This window comes from Pan paniscus, chromosome 7 (genome assembly GCF_029289425.2).
Source record: "Pan paniscus chromosome 7, NHGRI_mPanPan1-v2.0_pri, whole genome shotgun sequence".
NCBI lineage: Eukaryota > Metazoa > Chordata > Mammalia > Primates > Hominidae > Pan > Pan paniscus.
The window spans coordinates 159190715-159216766 of record NC_073256.2 but is presented as its reverse complement, the minus strand read 5'-3'; the positions used below and the strand labels follow the sequence as shown (position 1 = coordinate 159216766).

The 26052-nt window shown below is 55.0% G+C and overlaps 1 long non-coding RNA gene across 1 annotated transcript; it reads right to left on the bottom strand.

The window, feature by feature from the left end:
* Nucleotides 1-1620: 1620 nt before the first annotated feature.
* Nucleotides 1621-22200, bottom strand: LOC117981526 (uncharacterized). Its single transcript, XR_004673103.3, has 3 exons — nt 21805-22200; nt 3884-4149; nt 1621-1817 (listed from the first exon to the last, which is right to left on the bottom strand). It is a non-coding gene; the product is annotated as an uncharacterized LOC117981526 (long non-coding RNA).
* Between the last annotated feature and the right edge of the window lie 3852 nt (nt 22201-26052).

Genomic DNA, 26052 nt, shown 5'->3' with positions numbered 1-26052 from the left:
CTGCGTCCTTATGAAAAGGGAGATTTGGAAACAGGCGCACACCTGGGGAGAGCGCTGCATGAAGGTGAGGACTGTCCTCTGCAAGCCAAGGAGGCAGGCCTGGAATGGATCCTTCCCTCTGGCCCTCAGAAGGACCCAACCCGCCAATGCCTTGATGCTGACTTCCAGAGCCAAGAGGCTGCCCAGCGTGGGGCACTCTGTTTCAGCAACCCTGAGACCTCAGACACCTGCCAGACTAGTGGGGCTGCATGAGCTGGAGGAGTGCGGACGTGAACACCCCACAAGGCAACCCGTGCCCCTGGGGACAGAGAACCAGTGTGCACATGTGCCCCCCACCCCTGGGTGGACGACTCTGAGGCACGCTGGGGGGGCTCCTCCCAGGCCCCAGCTGGATGGAACCCCGCTGTCCACACCAGCACCCAGCTCTGCAGCGCCCCTCAACTTGGCCCGCCTCGTTTCCCTGCTCCCGGCTCCAGGCCACCCACTCCTGCTCCTGAGAAAGCTGCCTCAGAAAACTCTGCATTCAAGCCACGGTCTCAGGCCCTGCTTTCTAGAGTGATACAGGCTGAGACGTGCGGTGCAGAACAACTGACTCAGAAAAGGGAGCCCCGTCTTGTGATTTTGTCAGCTCAAGGAGGTGAGGGAGGGATCTTTGATTGCAAGCTGCCATGGGGTTGCGTGGCCCCAGGCACGCAGCTGTGTTTCTGTTGCTCGTGCTGGCGATGGCAAGTTCTTTTCTGTCCTGATTGCGGTGAGGTACTTTGGAAATATGGGCCAAGCAGGAACCAGGGAGGATCTGTATTCATATCGCCTTGCAGCCGCACCCTGGATGGGTCTCCCTGCAGAGGATACCAAAGAAATACCCTGTTTCAGTCCGATGCCTCAGTGAGACCCTTTCCTGGGGCCCTGCACAGGACATGGAAAGGAAGGAGGGAGGGTGCTCTGATATGGTTTGGGGGTAACTTTGACTTGCTGGTGGGAGAAGATTTGCTGCATTAAATTTTGTAAACAAATTTGGTGTATTCTTATATTGCTGAAAATACATTGTTTTGACTCTTATATTTGCCAGATTGCAAGATACACCATTGATTTCATAACAGCTTGTTGAGGGCAAAAGAGAAACACTCAGTTTAACATACACATAATGTCTTTCCCTATGAGAGTCTACATTCAACCTCACTGCTTCTCTTTAATAGCAAAGTTGGAGTCCGTGTTTTTTTTCACAGCCAGAATCTAGGGCATCTTCTCACATTCTCCTGGCCTGGCCAATGGCAGTTATTCACAGAATTAAGGAGGCTGCTTTTCATACGGACTTGACTTTTTTGGCACATTTAGACATGATGCGTAATTTGATGACTATGAAAGATGGCTAGGGTTTCTCCTAAACCTCACGTTTGGTTAAACCTAAGTCCCCTTTCCCCTTCACTGAAAAATAGGTGCCACATGGAAACACACAATGACCCAGCAGCAGGCCTTGAGGGCAGAGCAGCTGGAGGTCTGAGGCTTCCTGTATTGAGGGTCTCTTGCAGTGTGACAGATGACCACGAACAGGGTGGCTTAGAGCAACACGGATTTATTATTTCCTGGTTTACACGGATCAGAGATCTATGCAGAGGGTAGGCGGGTGTCCCGCCCGGGTCTCACAGGCTGCAGTCCCGCTGTCTGTCAGACTGTGCTCCCATCTGGACTCCAGGTCCGTGTTCAGGCTCACTCATGGTGTTGGTGGAATTCAGTGACTGAGGTCCCCCGGGACACCTCCAAAGACAATTCGCAACCAGGCTCCTTCCTTCCCTCCATGCTGGCCAGGAAGGCTCCCTCTGTGCACCAGAGTGGAGTCTTCAGTAACGTTGCATAGTCATGGGAGTGGCTCCCACACCGTTTGCCACATAACAGAATCTATCCATCATTCACACTCGAGGGAAAGGATTATACTGGACAGGCACACAGATAGGGGAGGGGATCTTGGAGGCCATCCTGAAATTCTGCCAACCACACTTCCCTTCTGCACTGCCAGGCTCTCCGGGGTGGACACGGCTTGGAGTGGGGTGGTCTTGTACTGTGTTTTTCTGCTGTTTGCACCCTGAGAGTCTGCACAGTGGAAGCCCAGGCACAGGCTGGCCTACAGAGAGTAAGGGACCCAGGCCATCCTCCTTCCCCTAGGATACACGCTGCACGTCGCCAGCCCTTGATCATGCGGCAGCCATTGGCTAGTGTCCTCTAAAGGCGGAAGGTAGGGGATGGTTTCTGTAATTCTAAATGAAGATCTCAACTGTGGGCCATGCAATCGCTCCATGCCCTCTTCTTCTCCCACCAAATCTCAGCATGAGTAAAGGTGGAAGGTAAGGGATGGTTTCTGTAATTCTAAATGAAGATCTCAACTGTGGGCCATGCGATCGCTCCATGCCCTCTTCTTCTCCCACCAAATCTCAGCATGAGTGCTGTGGCCATAATCTTCTCTGACCAAGGGCCTGAGAGCTGATTCTCTCCCCTTCAGAGACACAATTTACTGTGGCTACACAGAACCACCCCCTTTTCTCCTGTTCACGCATGTGAACAAGTGAGAGAAAAGGGGGTGGTTCTGTGCAGCCACAGCGAAACATAGTGTGGAAACTTCTTACAAAGCTAGACATGGTCTTACCGTATTATCCAGCAATCATGCCCATGGCTATTTACCCAGCTGATGTGAAAATTTATATCCACACAAAAAACTGCATGCGGATGTTGATAGCAGCTTTATTTACTCTCACCCAAAACTGGAAGCAACCAAAGTGTCCTTTAATAGGTGAGTGGATAAAGAAACGAACACTTCCATGCAATGGAATATGATTCAGCAATAAAAGGAATAGTTATCAAGCTGTGCAATGACATGCGTAAATCCTACACGCATATTGCTAAGTGAAAGAAGTCACTGAAAAGGAACTGCACATGAGTACTGTTCTCCAGTTGAAAAGTTGCCTCTCACAGGAATGTGGCTTAACAAACATGAAGCCCCTATTTATGTATTCTGGGATTGCACAGCTAAGTGAGTGGATGCTGGGCGGTGGGAACCTTTTTTTCAGTGCCAGAGAGGTAGTTCACAGATAAACAAGAGGAAGAGGCTAGAAGGATCCATATGGGCATGGGTTAGTGGAGGAGACATCAGTATGAGCTCGTGCCTAGTTTAATACAAATAAAGATGGATACACATAGAGATGTTTACATGTATACATACACAACTTCTTTGATACACAGCTATTTCCTTGCTCTGTTGGCTGAGAGGACCTAGAAGCAATGACACCCCAGTAGCAGTGAGCACACCTAGCGCCTTGATCTTGGTTTCTGCCATTCTCCAATTAAAAGATCCAGGGCTCCTGGGAGAAATGGCTCCTGGGGAGAAATGCCGCACTAGGTCTGGGGCAGGAAATAGACAAGATGAGGCTGGAGCATCTCACTGTGCCAGAAAGTAAGGAAGTGCTCCAACAAAACCCGATGACAGGGTGTGTCCCAGGGACATGGAAGCCAACAGAAAGCTCCCTGTGGCCAAAGTGGAACCATCTGAGCAAAGTGTAATAAATAATGTTGTAGTGGATTATAACCCAAAGTACAAAATCAATATGCGTGAGTCCACATCGATATAAATAAACTGTTGAATAAATGAGGAACAATAGTCAAAGCTCCTATGCCCCCAAATTCTAGATAATTTTCATAGATACGCTGCCTCAAGGAAATGGAGTATAACCCCCAACTCCTCGAGTGCGGGTTGTACATGGTGATTTCATTCCAAGGAATGTAGAATGGGAATGGGGTGTGGGGATGACAGGCAGAAACAACACAACAAACATGCCCTCAGCCCAAGGACCAAGGTCAACATCCATCAGCCATCAGTCACGTGGATAGCTTGTACCTGCCATGGTCCGATGTTTGTGGCCTTCCCAAAATTCACAGATGCAGCTGTAACCCCCCAGGTGCTGGTTTAGGAGGCAGGACCTTTGGAAGGTGATTCAGTACTGAGGGTGGAGCCCTTGGAAGTGGGATGAGGATGAGTGGTCTTGGAAAAGAGACCCCAGTGGGCTCCCTCACCCCTTCCATCACGTGAGGATGCAGCTGGACGGCACCATCTGAGAGAGCTTGTCCTGGATCTTGAACTTCCAGCTTCCAGCCTCCAGAACTCTGAGGAATATATTTCAGTGGTTATGAGCCTCCCAGGCTGTGGCATTTTGTTCCAGCAGCCCAAGCTGACTAAGACGTGGTCGCCCTTGGTATGATGTGATGAGAGGGGCATTTGCCTCTGTGGTCTTCCTCTCAAAACCCATAGCCCCAAACACATTCCAATCAAGGAAAACTACGAAATACCTGATCAGTACTCCTCAAACTGTCAAGGTTCTCAAAACCAAGGAAAGTCTGAGACACTGCCAGAGCCAAGAGGGTCCTGAAAAGACATGGCGGCTAAATGTGATGTGGTGTCTGGGTGGGATTCCGGAACACAAGAAGACATGAGGTCAAAAACAAGGGAAAGTTTAATAAAGCAGGGACTTCAGTTCATAAGAGTGTATCAGCATTAGTTCATTAACTGTGACAAATACGTGATGCGAATGGAAGATGTTAGTAACAGCATGAGCCAAGAGTAGAAGGCATATGGGAACTCAGTAATATTCTCCCAACTTTTCTGTAAATCGGATGGTATTCTAATCGTAAAGTTTTAGTTATGCGCGCGCACACACACACACACACACATGCACACACTGCTCCAAGACAGAGACAGAGCTGTGTTCGCCACCAGGCTGGCATTTCCCTTAGTTGGTAATGACCCAGCCTCCCTGGGGAAACTCCAGGAGCAGCAAGCAGGCAGGGATAAAGTGACTCACACACCTTCCCATGGCCCAGCAAGCTCGCCCACAGGTCACACCTGAGAGAACAGGGGCCTGGAGGAGACATCAGTATGAACTCATGTCTAGTCTGATACATGTTAATACGTGTCTAGTTAAATACAGTTTAATACATGGCCGTGCAAAACACACAGGCAGAGACGTTCAGTGGAGCTTTATTCTCCCTCCCTCCCCCCACACCCCGCCAGCACCCTTGGGTCCAGGTGGCATTGCACCTCGAGATGTCTACTTGCTCCTGTAAGGCAGGCCCCTCAGTGAGCCCACCCCCACGAGCAGCAGGCCCTGCGTGTGCGGGCCACGGTCTGCCAAACTGCTTGGCGTCAGCTGGATGAGAGGCGCAGTGCACAGGAATCTTGGGCCTGCTTCTGCCCAGCCTAACTCCCCAGGGAAGCAGGCACAGAGTGTCCGGCTGCAGCACCGCTGGCCAGGGCATCACTACCAATCCCTGCATGTCCCTTTGTCATGAAAAATGCTAACTTCAGGGCAGCCTTGGCCTGTGAGGTCAGAGGAAGGCAGAGGCAGGAAGGAGGCCCCGCCCATATCAGTAAGGTGGTCTTTCTTTGGTCATTTAAGAAAAATGCAAAGGAATATGGTTACCTGCTAACACCTGTGTGTTTGGAATAGAGTTTTCCTATGTGCCTATTTACATTTTGTACTTTTCTGCATGTTGGAAATGTTTCACTTTTAAAAAGATGATTTTAACACAAAGGTGACTGTTAAGGAGTGTGGGTTCCCTTCTCAGTGCTGCTGCCTGTAATCGAGCCCTGGTGGAACTAGCCCCCAGCACAGGAGCTCCCAGCAGGCGAGTGGGGCCGAGTATGGAGCAGTGGGCCCGTGGGAAGGATGACAGGCAGATGAGGAGGAGGCAGCCCTATTGAGAGGTCCAGCAGGGGCCCCCAGGCCCCAGCATCCCAAATCCAGACCAAGTAGAAACCAGGCCTGGACCTGGAGCCAGAAAGAAGCAAAAACGGGACCAAGACCATTTGCCTGACCTTTCCTGCTTGCTTTATCTCCCAGGACTGAGACTCCACTCCTCTGCCCATATTTTTCAAAGGAATTTCTGTGATTAGATTATGGTGAGTGTCCTGGAGGAAATAAAGAGGCTGCTGTGGGGTGGACAGGGGAGAGCTCTATCAGGACCTGAGTCTGAGTGGAGAACTAAAAAAGAGAAAGGCCTAGTAACTTGGAAAAAATATATATATTTTTTCAGGCAGAGAACAAAAGTTACAAAGGTCCCTGAGTCAGAACAGTGTTTGGTGAGCTCAAGGTTCACAACACAGCCCAGTGTTGCTGCAGCATCATCAGGACAGGAGGGGCTGGGGATAAAGAAGAAGAGGGCACAGGCTGAGTCCTAATCCTAATCACACACTGAGCCCTGACCCCACCCAGTCACAGACTGAGCCCTGGTCACACACTGAGTCCTGACCCCAGTCATAGACTGAGCCTTGGTCACACACTGAGCCCTGACCCCAGTCACAGACTGAGCGCTGGTCACATACTGAGCCCTGACCCCAGTCACAGACTGAGCCCTGATCCTCATAACATCCCAGATTCTGATCCCTGGTCATAGAGTGAGCCCTAATGTCTGGTTGCAGATTTATTCTTCATCACCGGTCGTGGGCTGAGCCCTGAATCCTGGTCACACACTGAGCGTTTCTTGTACCTGGCTACAGAATGCTGCTTAGGCCGGGAAGGGGATCAGAAAGATGACTGTAGCTGGCTCTGCAATGAGAGATTCCACCCCTAGCCCCAAACACTGGGCAGGCGCACAGGCTGGGCTGTCCTGCACACAGCCTGGCTCCCCCTTAGCTGGCCCGTTAGTCACAGAGGAGGGTTGGGCCGCAGCACGAGGCAGCCGCGCTTGCGTGCATCTGCAAAGCCACCAATTGGTCCACGATGCAATGCTAATTGCTCTCAGTGGTGCCTGGGGTTTTGTTAAAATTTTTTAATGTTGATTTTATTGAAAAACAGAAATAGCACAACATATGCTCTGAGCATCCTGCGTGCTAACCGGCACCCTGGATGGGCCCCTTTACAGCCCCTCCTGAGAGCCTGCAGGCGCTGATGAAGGCACGGCCCTCAGAGGCATCTTGTTTTCCTGCCATACTCCTGCTAGGCGTCCCTCAAAGGGCCAGGAGGCGCGGGGGCAGGGAAAGGTGGGGAGACGCAGGCCTGAGCTCTGTGTGGAGCCCGGGGCAAGGACTTCCAGGCAGGCCCACCTTCCTTCCTCCTTGGGGAGTGATGGCTCAGGCAGGAGTGATCTCTGGGAGCTTCGCCTGAGCCTTGAGCCTCTGGTGTGTCCGTCTGGGAGCGCAGGCACCAGGGGATGATGGTGACAGCCATGTGGCTGCTGTCCATGCTGTCAGTGGCATGATGATAAGGCCAGGGGAGCGGGGCTGGTGGCCACATGTGTGCTGTGATGTGTGAGGTGACCCATTGTCCACTCCGGGCAGATGCCTGCTGTGGACAGACCAGAGCAAGGCCTTCCAGGAAGGACACAGAAAGCCAGCAGGACAGAGCATGGAGCCGCTTCTCCCTCCCTGGCTCTGGCCCTAGAGCCTGGACCTGCTGGTCCAGCCCTCCACCAGCGGACCCCGTCCATCCCTAGTCTCCCCACAACGAGTCCTTCCGTGTTTCCCACTCCGCATTCATAGTCTGACATGCCTGCTCCCTGCACCCACCTTCCCACCAGACCCTCCAGCTGCAGTGAAGAGTGAGAACCAAGGCCTGCCCAGCTCACTCCCCTGCCCATCAGCTGCCGGGGCCCTTGTCATGCTCCGGGATCTTGGCTCACCCACTGCCCCCTCGGCCCTGGGGCTGACCCACGCTCCCATGTCAGCTGGTCATGCACCCCCACATGCACGGGTTGGCCTTGAGGGGTGACATGGCAAGGAGGGTGGCCGGGCAAGGAGGGGTGGCCACAGGTCCTCCTCTGTGGGGGTGCCTGTTCCCTTGTGCCTCCCTCAATTGTCCATCACACTCACTGAAAGCGTCATCTAGATGCAGAGGGCCCAAAGGAACCTGGGTTCCCACCTCTCTCTTTGTCTCTGTTTCTCTCTCTCTCTGTCTCTATTTCCCTACATCTACCTACCTACCTATCTATCTATCTACATATCATCTATTATCTATCTACCTATCTACTGTCTACCTACTTATCTACCTATCTACTATTACATCTATCATCTATCTATCTCATATTTATCTATCATCTATGCATCTATCATCTATCATATCTATCCATCTATCATATCTATTATATCATATCTATCATCTATCATATTTATCTTATATTTATCTATTATCTATCATATCTATCTATTTATCTGTCATCTATCCATGTATCATATCCATCTATCTATCTATCATCAGGAAGGAGGGGTGCCGTGGAGAAGACCCTCCAGCCCAAGGTGTGGTGGCGTCCATGGGGTCAGGATGGCCTCTCTTGGGGGTGTTGCATGAGCCAAGGGCTGAGACGTGACAGACAGAGAGGATGGCAATGGCAAGGCCACCAGGACCAGCAAGCAGGGAGGCACGGATGGAGGAAGGGAAGGGAGGACCCCACAGAGCACCTGAGGAGCCTGGAAAGTACGTGAGGGCATGGGTGATGGCAGCGTCAGGTGTAATGTGGGCTGTGGGAGGGTCACCTGGCCTTGTAGGGACAGTGGGGTTGTGGGGACAATAAGAGAGGCAGGTTTGACCTCCAGTGCCACCCCTGCTGAGTTGTGTGCAGGGGACACGTGGCTGACCCTACTCAGCCTCGGTGATCCATGTGTGCCGTGCGCCCTCTTAGCTCTGGACACAGTGGACTCTGAGTGGGCTGACGTGTGACAGTGGCTGGGCCCCCGCGAGTCCTTGAGCCCTGCTCTGCCCAGCCACAGTCCTGTCACATGTTGGTTGACCAGGCTCTGGCCTCGTGACGCCTGCTGGGCTTCCCCCAAGCAGGAGCCTTGAAGGAGCCGTGGAAAGTGGAAGGTGGTAAGTGGTGGCCAGCTGCGGCCCCTCCCTCAGCCCCTCCCCACTCCCCCACACTCAGAGCAGCTCTTCCCCAGGCTCCATCCATCCCTGGGCTCTGGTCATTCACCCTGCAGCCTCTCCCACACTCCCAGGCCATAAGACCAGAAGGTTCAGTGTCTGCAGTAGCCAGGTGCCTTCCCGTTCCTCTCGCATCCCCCAAGCCCCGCTCTTCCCCTCTTTGCCTCTTGCCTGGACAGAGCTCCAGCCTGCTGAGTGAGCCCCTCTGGGACGAATCAGGCTGCCACTGTGGGCAGTTAACCCTGGACTAGCCCAGGTACAGTCCTGCACCCAGCTCATGCTCAGAGACCCCAAGTGGGTCCCTGTTTAGAAGAAGGAAATTCAAGAAGAATAAAATCAAAACTCTCTAGTGTGCATTCAAAGCCCTCCACCGGCAGAGCCCGTCCCTCCCCAGTCTCCCGACAATGAATCCTTCCATGTTTCCCGCTCCGCATTCAGAGTGTAACATGCCTGTTCCCTGCAACCCCTTCCCACCCAGACCCTCCAGCCACAGTGAAGGGTGAGAACCACAGCTGCCTCCTCACTCCCCTCCCCATCAGCTGCTCGGGGTGGGCTACAGAGGCCCTGGGCCAAGTCTCCTCATTCTGGCTCCCAGATAACCTTCAAGGACACCTCCTGGGTCCCACCTGGGCTATTGTATTGACCTCCTGCCTTCTTGCCGCCCAAGCCCCCAGGGCTGCCTGGAGACAGATGCAAGCTCACCTTTGACCTTGTGGCCCTTAGGCACCCATCCCGGAGGTTGAATGGAGTCTCATTGCCCAGTGCTCACTGAGCACAGTGTGTGAGGACCTGCACTCTAGCTCCCTCCCACCTGCCCCGCCTCGTCTCTCCAGGGCTCCCCTGCCTCCCCCGCCTTCCCACAGGAACCCTCTATCCTTCCTTGGGTCATGGAATTTCTACCCACTCCTTAAGAGCCCTTTAAAATACTCCTCCTGAGAAGCCTCCCTGATCTGGCCATCCAGGCAGTAGTGTGCCCCTGCTGCAGCTGCTCTCCACTGTGGGCCATGGTCAGCTCGCTCCCACCTCCACTGGGGGCCACAGTCAGCTCGCTCCCACCTCACTGAGGGCCACAGTCAGCTCACTCCCACCTCCACTGAGGGCCATGGTCAGCTCGCTCCCACCTCCACTGTGGGCCACGGTCAGCTCGCTCCCACCTCCACTGTGGGCCACGGTCAGCTCACTCCCACCTCCACTGTGGGCCATGGTCAGCTCGCTCCCACCTCCACTGGGGGGCAGGGAGGCAGAATGGCCTCCCTCTCTCTGCCAACCACAGAGCCCAGTGATAATCACAGGATTGACTGAGTACCTGGGCATGATGCTGAGGGGCTGAGCCCACGTCTGCAGGGTGGGGAACCCAGCAGAGGGATGGTGGGGTAGGAACCAATAGTCCCCAGTGGCCACATGGGACCTCGCCCATGGGCAGGTCCCAGCCTTTCCAGGGCCAAAGACGGTCTCCCCCAGACCCTGGTTTTACAGCATCCACAACGTGACCTTGAGAAAGCACAGACGTGCCAACCCCGCCCGCACCCCCGCCACCCTCTCCTGTGAAACGGGAGCAAGACTGTCCAGCTCTAGCATCTCCACGCTGGTCCTGAGGCCAATCCTAATCACGATACTAAGCTGTGAGGCAAGCTCGAGCATCAGTGGCTACTGAGCCTTGCCCTGGTCAGGCCCCCAGACACGCTCCTTCTACACGTGCTATTGTATTTCAGTACCTGGCACAGGAATGCCAAATAAATCCTAAAACCTCCTGATGACCTTCATTATGGATTCTGTGCCTCTGTGTTTGCAGTCCCGGCTTCTGGCAGGGCACCAGCCAGCCTTCTGCTGTGTGCACCCCTCCTCCCGCCTCCCATTCTGAAAGGTGCTAAGTCTGACAGGCCCTGACAGCTGAGCTGGGAAACCCAGCCTGCAAGGGCTGTAAATTCACCGGGCTGCTCCCCTGCTGCTGTGGGGCCTGCCTGCTGCCTGCTCCCCTCCTCCAGAGCCCATTTCTCAGGGCCAGATGTAGCCATAAAGCATGAGCCCTCTGAGAGCCGCTGGCAGTGATTCCCTTTGCCACTGGATTCCCTGGCATCTCAGACCTGTCAGGGTGACCTGTACCAAGACCCACCGGGTAACCCTGGGGAAGGAGATTTCCTGCACACTGGACCAGCTGGGCATGCTCAGGCTGGGGCTGTGGAGAAGAGGGCAGAACTGCCTTTGAAATTCAGGATTCTGCAGCCTCAGCCTGCTGAAGCCACCCGCCCAGAGAAATTCTGCATGGAGCCGAGTTCAGGGCCAATGAATGAGCCTGCACGGAGTCGCAGCCCAGGGAGAGATTGAAAGGCCCCATTTAATTGGAAACACCTGCTCTTCAATCTCGGCCGCACAGGCCTCAGAGAGGGAATTAGAAAGCCTAGTGCCCAGAGTGCATCTTAAGCAGCCGCTCCCCAAGCTCCAGCTACCCACACTCTCTACTCAAAACCTGTCACCTGGAGGAGGGAGGAGTGGAGAGGGTGGGGCTGAGGGGTCTGAGGCTCCCCTCCAGCCTCTGAAGGGCTCTTTTGTTCAAGAAGGGACAGCCTGCTCTGCGGAAGAAGATGCAAGCGACATGCGGGGAATCCGTCCACCTGGGCAGCACATTTCACATCTGGAAGGAGTCCCTGCCTCTGGAACTGTTTGGGCAGAAAGGTGGGGGCTCTGGCTCCAATCCCCAGTGCCCTCAGAGGTGATCTCAAGCTCCACGGAGGCACTGATTTCTCCTTTGTCCTGTCCTGGATGGGAGATAGGATGATGACCAAAGGCTTGGGTGCTTCTCCGATGCTGGAGTCAGCAAACCTAAGCCATCCCTCTCGTCAACGCCCCCACCCCAGGCCTGCAGGGTTAGGATGGGGCACTTGAACCCTCTCCCTCTCTGCTCACATTGCTCAGAGCACGCACCTTTTGCCCTTGCCAGTGTGCTGCTGAGAGGACTGGCCAGGCTTCTAGGACTGAGTGCTGCCAAGGACAGAGCCATTGCTTTGGTTATGAGCTGTAGGGTTGCTGCATGCCCTACTGCACCACAACCCCATGTGACACCTGCCACTCATCATCGTCTCCCTCTCGGGCAGCATCGGGCCAGTAGCGGAGGCCAGTGTCATATGCTCCAGACTTCCCTTGGGCCAAGGCTGTTCACCCTGGAAAGGACAGTCCTGCAGGCTGAACTCCTGGCCCCATCAGAAGTTACAGTAAGCCAGCCAGCAGGCCCGTCATGGCAAAAAGCCAACTCCTTTGTTGGTTAAACAGCCTGGCCAGATGGTTTCCACTACCCCTCCCATGCTGAGGGTCTGAGGACCAGGTGCCTATACCCCTAGGACCACATAGTCCCTGAATAAGTGGCCTACCCCATCTGCACCTCACCCAGCCATTTGACCTCACCATAGAAGGGACAGGAGAGAAGGGGAGGGGACAAAGGCCAGGGCAGACTCAAGAGTTTTGTTCTCTGGTGTGTGAAGGCCCAAGGGCAGGGAGACTCCCACCTTTCTAGATACAGGTGGGAAGCTGGCCAGGGCTCACCCAACTCTGGAAAATCATCTGATGAAGCCTCAGAGGCTGGGGGAATGCCCATTAGGGAGAAGATGCCAGACCCAAGGGACATGGTGACCAGCAGGCCAGGTCCAAGCCAGCAGGGTTTGGGCTGTGGGTACATCATGGCAGCACAGGCTCAGGGGGCCCAGCAAGGTAGATGTATTCACACACCAGGTGCCACCTAGACCCCACAGAGTCACAAGGCCAGGGCCAAGTTGGCAGAGGGAAGCTGTCTTAGTCTATTTAGTGTTTTGCTGTAACAAAATACCTAAGGCTGTGTAATTGATACAGAAAAGTTTATTTGGCTCACGATTCTGGAGGCTGTGAAGTCCAAGACCAGGCAACTCGTCCTTGAGGGCTTGGTGCTCTTCAACTTATGAGGGAAAGTGGAAGGAATGTGGTGTGCAAAGGCACCAAACACAAGAAGGAACTCGCCCCATCCTGAGAGTGAGAGCTTACGCCCCAGATGGCACCAATCCATTCAGGAGGCATCCACCCCCATGACCCCATCACTTCCTGCTAGGCCTCTCCTCCCAACACTGCCATGGGCAACTAAACTTCGGCCTGGGTCTCGTGGGGGCAAACCACATCCAAACCACAGCAGAGACTTGGGTCTGTGGGCCTCACAGGGAGCAAGGCCAAAGTCCCATCAGCAGCAGTGAAGCCCAGGGCCACAGGGCAGGAAGGAGCTGTCTCACACCCTCCAACATTTACTAGGGCCAGGAATGATGCTGGAGCATGATCCTTGATCTTGAGAAGTCCACAGGGCATGCTTCAAGTCCTTAAATCTCTCCTGGGTAAGGCCCCGGGCAGAGGCTGCAGCTGGGAGAGGAGGGACCAATGGGGCGGGAAGCCTGGCCAGCAGGCAAGCCAGGACAGCCCACTCATTGCTTCCTACCCTCATGAGACTCTTGGTGGAAAGGCTCCAGGCTGCAATGGTGCCTCATGATACAGAGATGCCCCCCAGCCAGTGTGACCTTGCAGTGTGTTCCAGCCCAGGCTTCAGGGTCCACAGGTCCTTCGGCAAAACAGAACCATCTCCTGCTCTCTGCCTGCACCACACCTGGGACACGCTGACATTCTGAGCACTGTGAGGTATGTTGCTGGCATCTTGATCTTGATATCCTGGCACAGTTCCTGGCCCAGCACTGGTGTTGAATGAATGCATGAATGAATGAGTGCAAGAATGAATAAGTGAAAGCATGCATGAAAAGAGAGATGTTGGCACTGAACCCCAGCCTGGAGAAACATTGCTGAGCCATATCTGGAAGCCCCTAACTCTGTCCCTCCCTCAGTCCTCTCACACCCACACTTGACCCTCCTGGGACACACAGAGGCTCATCTCCCAAGTCCTGACCCAAGGCACTGCTGGCTGGAGAGGGAGAGTTTTTGCAGGGGCACTCTTCCCCAAGCTGTCCCTCTGCTGAAGGCTTCCCAGAGGTGTCAGTCTGCCAGTCTAAAGGATAATCATTATGGGGACATGGGATTTAACTCTGCAGGAGGGGTCTCAGGGGCAGGTGGCCTGGGAGGGAGATGGCAGGGACCCTCGTAGGAATGAGGGGAATGTGTTGTGCACTCCTATGGCACAGAGGCTTTTTCAGTGGCTAATTTTTCTGGGGGCTGTGTCTCCTTGCGCTTTACACTTGGCTTTATTAACGCCTTCTCTCTTCCCCAGATTCTAATCGCCCTCCAGAAGCAGCTGCTATTAGCTCCTCTCCTGAGCCTCCAAATCCCCGATGCTCAGCAAAATTCCCCTCTGATGGAAGCAGCTGTGCTCAGACGCCGCCCGTCTGCCTCCAGAGCTCATCAAAGGCCCTCAAAGGGAAGATTAGCAGCAGCTCCCATCAGCGGGGGCATTGTCGCCATTCAGCGCCTGAGCCATGCTTGGCCACTCGGGCCTCATGGAAGACACAGAATTAGAGAATATTGGACTCTTAAAAGCACAGACTCTCAGAAGCATAGGCTTTCAGAAGCATGGAATCATCCAATCTTCTCCACAAATCAGCTTAGGGTTTTAGAATCTTAAGGATGCTTCCTTTTAGAAGCTTAGACTCCTAGAAATCACCTCAAATTTTATTCTGATTAAGTTTAGGGTAAAATAGGTAAATCTTATCTTTGACACTGTCTTAGAAGCCTGGCATCTTAGCTTATTAAACCTCAGAATTTGAAACACCAGTGAGCTGCAGAAACCGTATCATCTGGGGGGCGTCAGAGGGAGAGGAGCCTGCAGCCCAAGCCTCTTGCTCGGTGCAGAAACCTCTCCGGGAGCCAGTGTGTCTTGCAGGCTCCCCTGCCTCTCGCGGTGGAGCAGAGCTTACAGCTGGCATGCTGGTCTTGGTGGTCTCAAATGCTTCCCTCTCCCAGCTTCAGATCCCAAGTCCAGGCAGTCCCAGTGTGGGGCAGGCACTCTCGCTCTGCTGGAGGTGATGCTCTCAGATCCCACCAGGGCTCACGCCCAGCCTTCTGAGCCCCCACAAACAGACTGCCCTCTAGGAGGTCCCGGGAGACCCTACTCCGGCTTTCAGATGTGTCTGAGCCTGGAATCCTTTGTTCCAAGGAAGCCCAGGACCACCCACGAATCAGAAGGGGCTGTGGGGATGGGATTCTGGGTCCCACTGGCCTCCACCATGCCACAGGCCTGACACCACCCACACCCGGCCCACTGTGGCCCTGGGGGCTCCATGGAGCACAGGGTGAGAACGTGACTCCATGTGCCAGTCTGGTCTCACAGCCCGGCCCTGCCCTACAAGCACCACACACCCCATAGTGGACCATGGGTTTGGGAAGGATGGCACCCTGGAGCCCAAGCCAGGGCCCTCATGAGCTAAGGGACCTCAGGCCACCCTGGCACCCCTCATCTGAGTCTCAGTGTCTTCATCTGTGAAATGGGCCCATCAGGCCCATGAATCCTTCCCAAGACTGTGAGGCAGCAGCTCTGCTCCAGGCAGAATGCCGAGGAGGGTGGCAGGGTGCAGTAGATGCAGAGAGTGTTTGAGGTACCTCTGGAGACCACTCAGGCAAGGTGCAGTCCATGCAGCCGGGGAGGAGGCAGAGGGGCAGTGTGGATGGCACCGGAGGCCAGGTGGGAAGACTGAGCAGAACCTGGGTTCCCCCTGTGCCCAGCTCATCAGGGGACAGGGAGGTCCTCCCCACAGCAGATGTGCTGGGCTCCAGGCGCCTGCCTTCTTCATTCCCACAGGAACACACACACCAGGCTGGTGATGCCTCAGGACCAGAATCACAGGCCTGGATGCCTTTCTGGGTGGCCGAGGTGAGCAGGGCAGAGTGAGTGGACCCCACCCCTTCCGAGGCTGTCCAGGGAGCCAGCCAGCCTGCCCACTTGTGGGCTCTTCAGAAAGGGAACCCTCTCAGGGCACAGCGTGAGTCAGAGGGGACCCTGCCCAGGCCATGCCACCCACAGCCACCAATGCTGTTAATAACTTGGCTAGGCAGGGACCTCTGGGCCCCGAAGGCCCCCAGGGGGACAGGTTCTGTGGGCTCCTCTGTGTGAGTCCCTCCTGCAGCCCCTTTCTTTCTAGGCTCACCCACTGAGATGTCCCCACCACAGCCCCAACCCATATCGCCAGCCCCCAGCAGAGGCACAAGCCTGGATAGAGCACTCGTCCTTGGGACTCCCCACTGCATTTACAGAACCGGGACAGACTACAGGTGCAGCATTGGGAAGTCCTTTCCTGGGATCCCACCCAGTGCATCCCTGCCTGCACCCCCAAGGCCTCTGCTGTGGTGCTGGCCCCATTCTGGACATAGCCACAGCCTCTCTGTCGCCCCACCTCAAGGCACACCCCCTCCCAGTACCCTGCCAGTCCCTGCTGTCCCTAACACACCCACCTGGCTATGCGCTTCCCAAGTTAAGCCCCTTATGGGCCCCCAGTGACTCACACATCCAATCTGCACTACTGCCCTTGGCATAGATGGCTCCCACCCTGTGGCCAGAATCTAATGGCCCACCTCCTGCACCCTCCTTGAGCCTCATGCCCCAGCCATGCCAGGTGGCTCTCTAGCCCTCACCACCCACCAGTGAGTTTCTTGGCCTCTGAGCGTTTGCACAAATACCCCCGCCACCACTCCCTGAGATGGCCTGACCCGTAGGCCTGTCCCATCTGCCTGTCTTCTCGGCCTGTCCACCAAGCCTGTCCTCTCAGCCTGACAACCCAACCTGTCCATTCGGCCTGACCACCTGGCCTGTCCCCTCAGCCTGTCCCCTTGGCCTGTCTTGTCAGCCTGTCCCCTCGGCCTGACCACCTGTCATGTCCTGTCAGCCTCTCCCTTCGGCATGTCCCCTTGCCTGTCCCCTCAGCCTGTCCCCTCGGCCTGTCCACTCAGCCTGTCACCTGGCCTGTCCCCTAGCCTGTTCCCTTGGCGTGTCCACCTGGCCTGTCCCCTCAGCCTGTCCACTCGGCCTGCCCACCCAGCCTGTCCACCATGTCTGTCCCCTCAGCCTGGCCCCTCAGCCTGTCCACCAGGCCTGTCTCATTGGCCTGTACCCTCAGCCTGTCCTTTTGGCCTGTCCACCCCGCCTGTCCACCAGGTCTGTCCCCTCAGCCTAACCACTCAGCCTGTCCACTTGGCCAGACCACCTGGCCTGTCCCCTCAGCCTGTCCCCTTGGCCTGTCTTGTCAGCCTCTCCCCTCAGCCTGACCACCTGTCATGTCCGGTCAGCCTCTCCCTTTGGCATGTCCCCTTGCCTGTCCCCTCGGCCTGTCCACTCAGCCTGTCACCTGGCCTGTCCCCTTGCCTATTCCCTCAGCCTGTCCACCTGGACTGTCCCCTCAGCCTGTCCACTCGGCCTGCCCACCCAGCCTGTCCACCATGTCTGTCCCCTCAGCCTGGCCCCTCAGCCTGTCCACCAGGCCTGTCTCATTGGCCTGTACCCTCAGCCTGTCCTTTTGGCCTGTCCACCCCGCCTGTCCACCAGGTCTGTCCCCTCAGCCTATCCACTCAGCCTGTCCACTTGGCCTGTCCCCTTGGCTTGTCCCCTCAGCCTGTCCCCCCAGCAGCCTCCTCCTGGCAGCCCTGCATGAGTGTGGCTACCCCTGCCCTGGGACCCTCCAGTGCTTCCCAGCCCTCTGCACCCCCCCACCTAGACAGTGTGGAGTTGTGGGGCCTCATCCCACTCCACCACCATCTCTCATTGGCAGGCAGTCTCGCTGGCTGTTCCCGCAGCACCCACAGGGGGCCTGAGATGCCAGCTGTATCACTCGCCCTCTACTGATCAGAACTTGACATTCAGAGAGGTCAGGTAACTTAGGCAAGTTACACAGCTCCTGGGTCACAGACCCAGCTGTGCCTATTCTAACAGCCTCTGACAGTGGTGCCTAAAGCTGACCATGTGGCCGGTGACCGCAGTGGTCCCGCTGAGGAAGGTACCCTCTGGAGATGGCTGGCGCAGCAAAACAGTTTCCACGTCTGTAAAGTGGGCTGACATTCATACGCACCCGACAGGCTTGATGTGCAGACTGAACGAGTAAGGATGAAGTGCATGCGAGGCAGCTTGCTGAACACCAGGCCTCAAGCTCAGCAGGGGCCCAGCCAGCGGGGCGGCAGCGGCAGGTGGAGCAGGGTGGCCTGGGGACAGTCAGACCCACTCAGGACTTCTCTGAACCTCTGCCTCCCTCTTCCACACCAGGGAAGGGAAAGCGCTCATTCCCACCCCCACACTCTCCCAGTTCCTGTATGCTGTGTGGGGGGGAGTGACTTTCTATCCACGGATGATATTCTAGGTTTCAATTGTCTTTGCCAAATTAACACGATTTTACATTTCAGAATCACCATAGGACACCTAGAATTACTGCTCTTCCTGTCATCGCTTACCCCGATCTTATTACAAGGTCTGCATGCTAGAGCGTGCAAGGCGCATGTAACATCTGCATTCCAGAGCCTGCAAGGCGCATGTAACGTCTACATGCTAGAGTGTGCAAGGCACGTGTAACATCTGCATGCTACAGCCTGCAAGGCACATGTTGCACATATTTTCATTTGTGTTCTTGATAACATGGCGAGGAAAGCCTGGCCTGAGCTCCATTTCTGAAAGGAGGGCACAGAGACCCAAGGAGGGGGCTCAGGGCAGCTAACTGAAGTCAGAGCCAGATAGGAGCTGGGCAGTAGAGGTCTCGGCCTCTTGCATGCCCAGCCTCCATCCCCCTCTGGGGTGGCACCCAGCACTTCCTGGGGGAGCCTTCTCTTCCCGGCTCCGTCCCTGTGGTGGTGTACGATGTTGCCATGCCCCCAGGCCCCACCTGTGCATGAGCACACAGCCCTGCCTGGCCCGTCAGCAGAGCCTCTCCTCTGGACTCAGTGATTGGTTTGGAGGTGATCATGGGACTCCATTTGGGGACTTTCCCTGGAAGTGTCAGGGGAGAGGAAACCTCTTCGCCTTGTGCTGGCTATATCCTTGGGTATAAGCCAGGTGTGGCCCAGCCTGCCAGAGAATGGCGGCCTCTCAAAGGGAAGATGAAAGAAGAGACAGAAGGCAGCGATGATAATGTTGGGGTGCCCGGGACTTCCCTCTTTTGCTTGAGCCAGTTGAGATGGGTTTCTGTCCCTTGAAACCAAAAGATCCTTGAAAAGCACTTCAAATGCCACGCTGCCCTCTCCACAGGTCCCAGGATGAGGAGGTCAGGCCTGCAGGAGGAGGTCAAAGCCCCAGGAAGGGAAGGATTTGGATGTAGGAAGAGGAGGGCACAGCAGAGGGCACCTCTGCCCTGGCCATGCCTGCCCTGCACTTCCTGGCATTCAGCCCTTGCCCTCTGATCCCTGGAGAAGCCTCAGAGCGGGTCACACCCAAGACAACAGCCTGACACCCGACCTCGCCGAGGCCGCTGGACCACACTGTCCAGCTGTGCAGGAGGGTAGCGTGCAGCCCCATCTTGGCTAATGACAAACATCTGTCCTCGTGCAGGAGGCATTTGCGTGTCATCTCAGGAACACAGGGCCTGTTTCCCTGCCAGGCCCGTCGACCATCACAAGCCCATTATGGGTGAGTGAAGTCGTGTGAGTCAGCCTCCCAGGGGCATGGGGCTGAAATGAGCTGCGCCATGCTGGGGAGGGGGTGGCTGGGCCAGCGGGGCTGAGTCAGCGTCGTTAGACCTTGACTGTGTGTCAGGCAACTTCTGTGGGCGTGGAGCATGGAGGGGAGAGGGGAAGAGGAGAAGAAGGGAAGGGAGGAAGCGGGGAGCAGCCCCTACAGACAGGGAGAGGAGAGCTGAGCAGGGAAGGAAGGAGGCCGGGCCATGTGCTTCACCATGGAAACCTCGGCCTGCAACCTGGGTCAGGACCCTATGCTCTGCCAGAAAGCATGTCTCAGTACAGCCTGGCCCTGAGGTCTGTGGGGCTGGAACCCCACACCAGTCGCCTCCTTTCTGGGGATGCGGGTGGAGGAAACAGACGGCTGGTGAGCAGCAGGAAAGAGTGTTGGAGGGGCTTTTTCTAGAATGTCCCATCAGCACGGAGTGTCTGACGGCCCCCACAAATGCATGGAGCAGAGGGTTAGTGGATTGGGGCAGGGAGCACATGGACCTCCAAGGAGCTGGGCTCTCGAGGAGGCAGGGATGATGCAAAGCTGAGATGTAAGACTTGGTCTTCATTTACCTACGTCAAGGTCAACGATCCCAGGCAGGTGACCGAGAAACATCTCACGATCAGCCCACGTGGTGGGAGCAAGGGTCGGAGCCACGGGATATCAGGACTTGGTCGTGGCGTAAGGACAGGACCGGCCCAGAAGCCTGACCTCACTCTAGGGCTCCAGATCAGGGCTGGCCCCACTCCTCTTGGCCGGCGCTGCAGCTGGCCCAGCCTCCGGCTCCATGCCGTCACCTACTCGCCTGTGACCTTGCCTTGCTGGCTCCCATTGCAGCAGCGAGGGTGGCCTGAGTGCTGCAAGCCCCTCTCTGGCACTGCTGGATGCCTCCCTCCCTCCCTCTCTGTTCTCTGCCCATCTGACTCACGGTCCCCGGTCACCGCTGCTGTGAGAGTCAGTCTCTAAGCTCAGAAGCCAATTAGGAGAAATCTGTCGCCAGCCCCAGCTCTGAGGAGGCTGCTTCCTCCCCTCCAGCCAGGATGACTCAAAGCAGCGAGTCCCCAGCAGCTGTGGCAGCACCCGCGCCAGCAGAGCTCACGGAGGAGAAGCCGTCCTGGAGGATGGGACCAGCTTCCCTGGCCTTGCAGGCCCTTCAGGCGGCCGCAGAATGAGCCCAGTGCTAAATGATGAGGGGCCGAGCAGGCCTAGGGCTCTGTGGCTTTCTTTCTAGTCCTCACCAGCTCTCGGGAGGGCCACTGGCTGTTGGCAAAGCCAGGACACTCACAGATCAGAGGGGGTAGCCGCAGGAAGCTCTTGGATGGTTCCAAGCCCTGGGCACTTGCAGGGGAGGAGGGCAGCCCTGTGGCTGCTGATCGGCGTCCGTCTCTCCCCTGCCCTCCCCCTTAGCTGAGCCCCTGCCCCCAGGCCAAAGCCACTCATGCAGAGGAGCTAAAAAATCATGGTGTTCGATGATTCCAGCACATCAGCAGCCATTGTGGGAGCTGGGGGGACAACCGTGTTCCCTGCTGGGCAGGGTGACAGGAGGGACCAGGAGGGGCCATCTGAACCTCAAACCGCCTGGTGCTGCTCTCGGGGGCTTCTGCTTAGAAAGCTTGGCTCAGCCTGCCGGGCCCAACTCCAGGTCACCACCCCCTGGAAGCCCTCACATCCACCCAGCAGGCAGACTTCTTTCTCTGAGCTCCCATCCTGTCTGTCTGGACATTGGCATCCATCACTCCACCTCCTGCTACAGACTCTTCCCCTGTGGGGTCCATCTCAGACGCAGCCCTGAGTGCGAGGGGCACGAGGATGAGCCCCGTTATTTACAGCTGAGGAAAGGGAGGCCGAGAGAGTGATTTTCCAAGGCCTTAGGGTCAATAGGGTGACAGGATGCAGGCCCAGGCCCCATACCCTGAAGCCTCCCCATAATACGTGCCCCCGACCTCGTAGTTATGCTGGCACCTTGTGGCTAGACCCGTTCCCCTTCCAGAGGGTCTGCCTTGATTTCCCCACCTGCAGCCCTGTTTCCAACCTTAGCAGACCACAGACCCTCTCTAGGTCCTGTCCATGCTCTTCCCCCAAATAGGGCCCCATATTTAGTAACTAAAAGATATTGAGCACCAGCCAAACGTAGGTACATTTCAATTCATCTAAACTTGAATTCCATATAAACAACATGTTTTTAGTACATGTATGTCTGGTGCAATAATTGGGACATACTTATGCTAAAAAAATTAGTGTTCACTATTTAGCTGAGATTAAAATTTAGCTGGGCCTCCTGTTTTCATGTGGAAACCCTACCCCGAAGGCCTCTTTCCTCACCATCTGTGGAATCCTGGAACGGATGGCTCAGTGACTCAGATCGAACCCAGGCAGCCTGGCCCCCCGCCGTGTCCATCAGCAGCGCTGTCAGGTCCGGGGCTCTGCGCTGGTGCTCAGCATGCCAGGAGGGCAGGCACAGACCTGGAGTCCTCCCAGCTCTCCTCTACCAATGTCCTGACACATCTGGGACCTGTGGCAGGGCCTGAATGCCTTAGACTGGGTCAGCCGGGGCATACAGGATGGACGGTGCTGCAGCCGCCTTTACCTCAACACCAATCACAGCCACACCTGCCACCCGCAGCAACTGAGTCAGCAGCGGCAGCAGCGGCAGCAGCATCAGCAGCACCCGGCCCAGCCCACACCCTGCACCAGGCTCTGCTCACAGCACTTAACTCAGTCCTCGAAGGATGCTGGGAAGGAGCTGCTGCGTGCCCCATTTTACGCAGGAGGAAACGGAGGCCTGAGGAGGCCAAGTAACTTGTGTGAGGCTGACTGTTAGTAGCAGAGGCAGGAGGCAGACTTAGCCCCAGATTTATGCTGTTCACTGCCCTCCTCTCTCCTCATGTGCCAGCACGGGCAGGTCTCCACCCTCTGCCCTCTCCCCATGGACACAGGCCTTCCCTCTCTGCCACACTCACCCCCAGGTTGTGCCACACTCACCCCTCTGGGTTTAGCCTCATCTTTTAAGCCCCCTTGCCCATCCCTTCTGTACCCCTGGGCCTGGGCTGCAGTCTCCTGCTTGGGTGGGCTTCATGCAAGAAGGCTCAGAGCCCTAGGAGTCCAGGCCACATGGATACTTAGAAAGCATTTTCACGATGTTGACAGCGGTGACGATGGTGCTTAGAATTTCTGGCTTAACCTACAGGAAGCCCCACGCTTACTGATGAACCTTTAGAAGCATTTCCATTAGTGAGGAGTAAAAGGAGAATGTTCGCAACTGCCCATATCATCTTCAATTTAATGCCCAAGTGTGAGTCGCACTTGAGTAGTTGACTGTGCACATGGAAGAAAAGAAAAATCCAGGTGTGATCCAAATGTGATAAAACACGTTTAACCAATTAAAGCACAGAAAACTTTTCTATGACCTCAGGGTAAAAAAGAGTTTTAAAATTAAAGACATAAAGAGAAAAATGATCAGTTTGAATTATCAAAATTTGTAACTTCTGTATGAAAAAGGCCCATAAACGTAATTAAAAGATAAGTGACTTTGTGAGGCAGATTTTTGCAACATGCAGCAAATAATGGATTGATAGCCATAATATATAAAGAGTATCTACAAACCAATAAGGTGACAACCCAAAGAAAAAACACGCAAAGCATCTGAACAGGCAACTCCCCAAAGAGGAAATCTACATCATGAATAGGTACGAGAACATGTTCACTAACATGTGATTATTCCCTAGAATATCATTCCACATCCATCAGAATGGTAAACATCTAGAAGATTGACAATTCCAAGCATAAAAAGTTGCACACACTGTTGATGTGAGCAATTTAGAACATGATCCTTTGGGAGACCATCTAGGGAAATCGAGTTGAGAACAGGTGAGTCTAGACCCTGCACATTCCCTCCCACGCATGTGCCCCGTAGAAGTCAGGGATGCGAGGTGGCATGGCATCAGAGCCAAGGCCCCAAACCCCAGGACGGGCCTGCCAGGGTGTCTACCAGCTGATCACCCTAGGCAGGCCATGTGCTTTCTCTGTGCCTCAGTTCCCTTAATTGGAAAATGGGCACTTCCCCCTCGAATGTCATTAGGTGAGTTCCATGAGAGGATGTATATAAAATTACTCATTACTAGAACATCAATGAGCCTAATAGATGACGGCTATTTTCACCATGACTTTATTTGTAATAGAAAACACTGGAAACAAGCCAAATGCCCATCAGAATGGAAATGAACACATACATTTAAATATTTTCACATGATGGAATACACTACAGAACTTAAAAACATATAAAATAGACTTAGATTGTCACCATGGATGGATCTTGAAAATAAAATGTTGAGTAAAAAGAGAAATTGTAAAACATTACTTACACCATAATCCCATTTATGTAAATGCTTAAACAGTACAGTAGAACATATTGTTTATGGAGGTCCTGTGCAGAAGAGGTCTAAAACGTGGACTAATTACTCCCTCATTCATGACGGTGGGCTGCCTCCAGGAAGGGATTTTTCACTTGGGGAGGCAGGAACATGAGGGTTTGTCATAAAACACTTTCTGGCTTTCTGGAGCTTATTGTTGTCAGTATTTTTCTTGTTAAGCTAAGCCCCTCAGAGGCATCCCATCACACTTAGAAGCACCCCTGCTCCCATGGTCCATAAGCCCCCTGCACACCCACAGCCCCAGTCCCTGCTAGCTTGGCTGAGTCAGCTCCTTGGCTACCACTGTCCCCCTTGCTGGTTTCAGCCCCATTGGCCCATCCATGCCTCACACCCCACACCATCTGTCCCCTTCACCTGAGGTCCCTTCTCCTGCTGTTTCCCATTCCTGGAAGGCTCCTTCTTGAAACCTTCCCACTCTCCGGGTCTCAGCTCAATGGCATGCCTGGAGAGGCTGTGCCGACCACCCTGCCTGCACAGGCACCCACCCCACCCTTCACTCTGGGTTTTGTGCAGTTTCATGAAGTACTCGTCACCCTCTGAATCATCTTGTTGAGAGACCTCACTTGTATCTTCTCTGTCAAAGTCTACCCCAGGGGACTGTGAGCCCCACCAGAGCTGGGGACCTTGTTTGGCTCACAGCGTAACCAGCACCTATTCTAGTGCCAGCCACAGAGTCAGAGATGGAGTGCTCAGAGAGGGTCCTGATGGATGGACTGATGGGAAGATGGACCTATGGATGGACAGATGGAGTGATAGATGGCTGGACAGATGAGTGGATGGATGAGTGGGTGGATGGATGGGTGAATGAATGGATGGATGGATGGGTGGGTGAGTGAACAGGTGGATGGATGGGTGAATGGATAGATGGGTGGATGGATGAATGGTTGGATGGGTGGATGGATGGGTGGGTGAACAGATGGAAGGATGGATGGGTGGATGAATGGGTGGTTGAACAGGTGGATGGATGGGTGGATGAGTGGATAGATGAACAGGTGGGTGGGTGGATGGATGGATGGATGGATGGATGGATGGATGGATAGATGGATGGATGGATGGATGGGGTGGATAGGTGGATGGATGGGTGGGTGGGTGGATGGATGGATGGGTGGATAGGTGAACAGGTGGATGGATGGATAGATGGATGGATGGGTGGATATATGGGTGGGTGAACAGGTGGTTGGATGAATGGATGGGTGGATAGGTGGATGGCTGGATGGGTAGGTGAACAGTTGGATGGATGGATGGATGAACAGGTGGATGGGTGGATAGGTGAACAGGTGGATGGATGGATGGATGGCTGGATGGAAAGTATGGAATACAGGAAAGGTGGTAATAATAACAGCATAGCTACAGCTGGCTTCTGTGGTGACAGTGACAGTCCAGGGGCCATTTGGTGACTGAAAATGGTGATAGCAGTGAGGACAAAGGTGACAATGACAGCACAAAAGCTTGTCTAGCACTTCTTTCCAGTCCAATTCCCTGTGCTTACAACAACTGACGGTGCCCTCCCTCTGCCATGTGACAGGACAGGGCTGTTTCCTTGACAATTCATTCTCTGCAGTGACAGCTGCCCCTGGCGCTTCCCATACAAGTGAGGGTTTCCTCCTGAGTCCTGCTGCAGCCACTGGAATCCAATGCACAGCTGTCCCTTTCCCCAGGCCTCCTGCTTCTGCCGGCTGCCCACGGCTCTTTGGGGTCTCCCAGACTCAATCCAGCCTTCTGGGCTGAGGACTGCCCTCTGGAGCAACAGCGGCTGCGGTGGGGCCAAGCGCCGCCCCTTGCGGCCCCACATTGGCACTGGCAACACTGGATGGAACGCCATCGTTACCCGCTCCTCCCTGTGGGTTAAGGCATTACCACCTTCAAGTCACCTTTCATCAAGGCAGGTTCGCCAGATGGGCGATGCAGTAGGAAGGAAGGAAGGAACCGTTGTCTGCGTTGAGCCGAGACTGTGACGGAGCTGGGACCAACAGAGCATGCGCAGGTCTCATTTGCCCCCCCACTGGCTCTATTGGGCAGCTACCGTCCACCTGCTCCACCCACTGCGTAAGGGGTGGCATCTGTCGCAGGCCATCGACTGCTGGGCCCCACTCAGCCAGCAACTTCCTGCCTTTCCCCTGCCTGGCAGGAATCTCCCTCC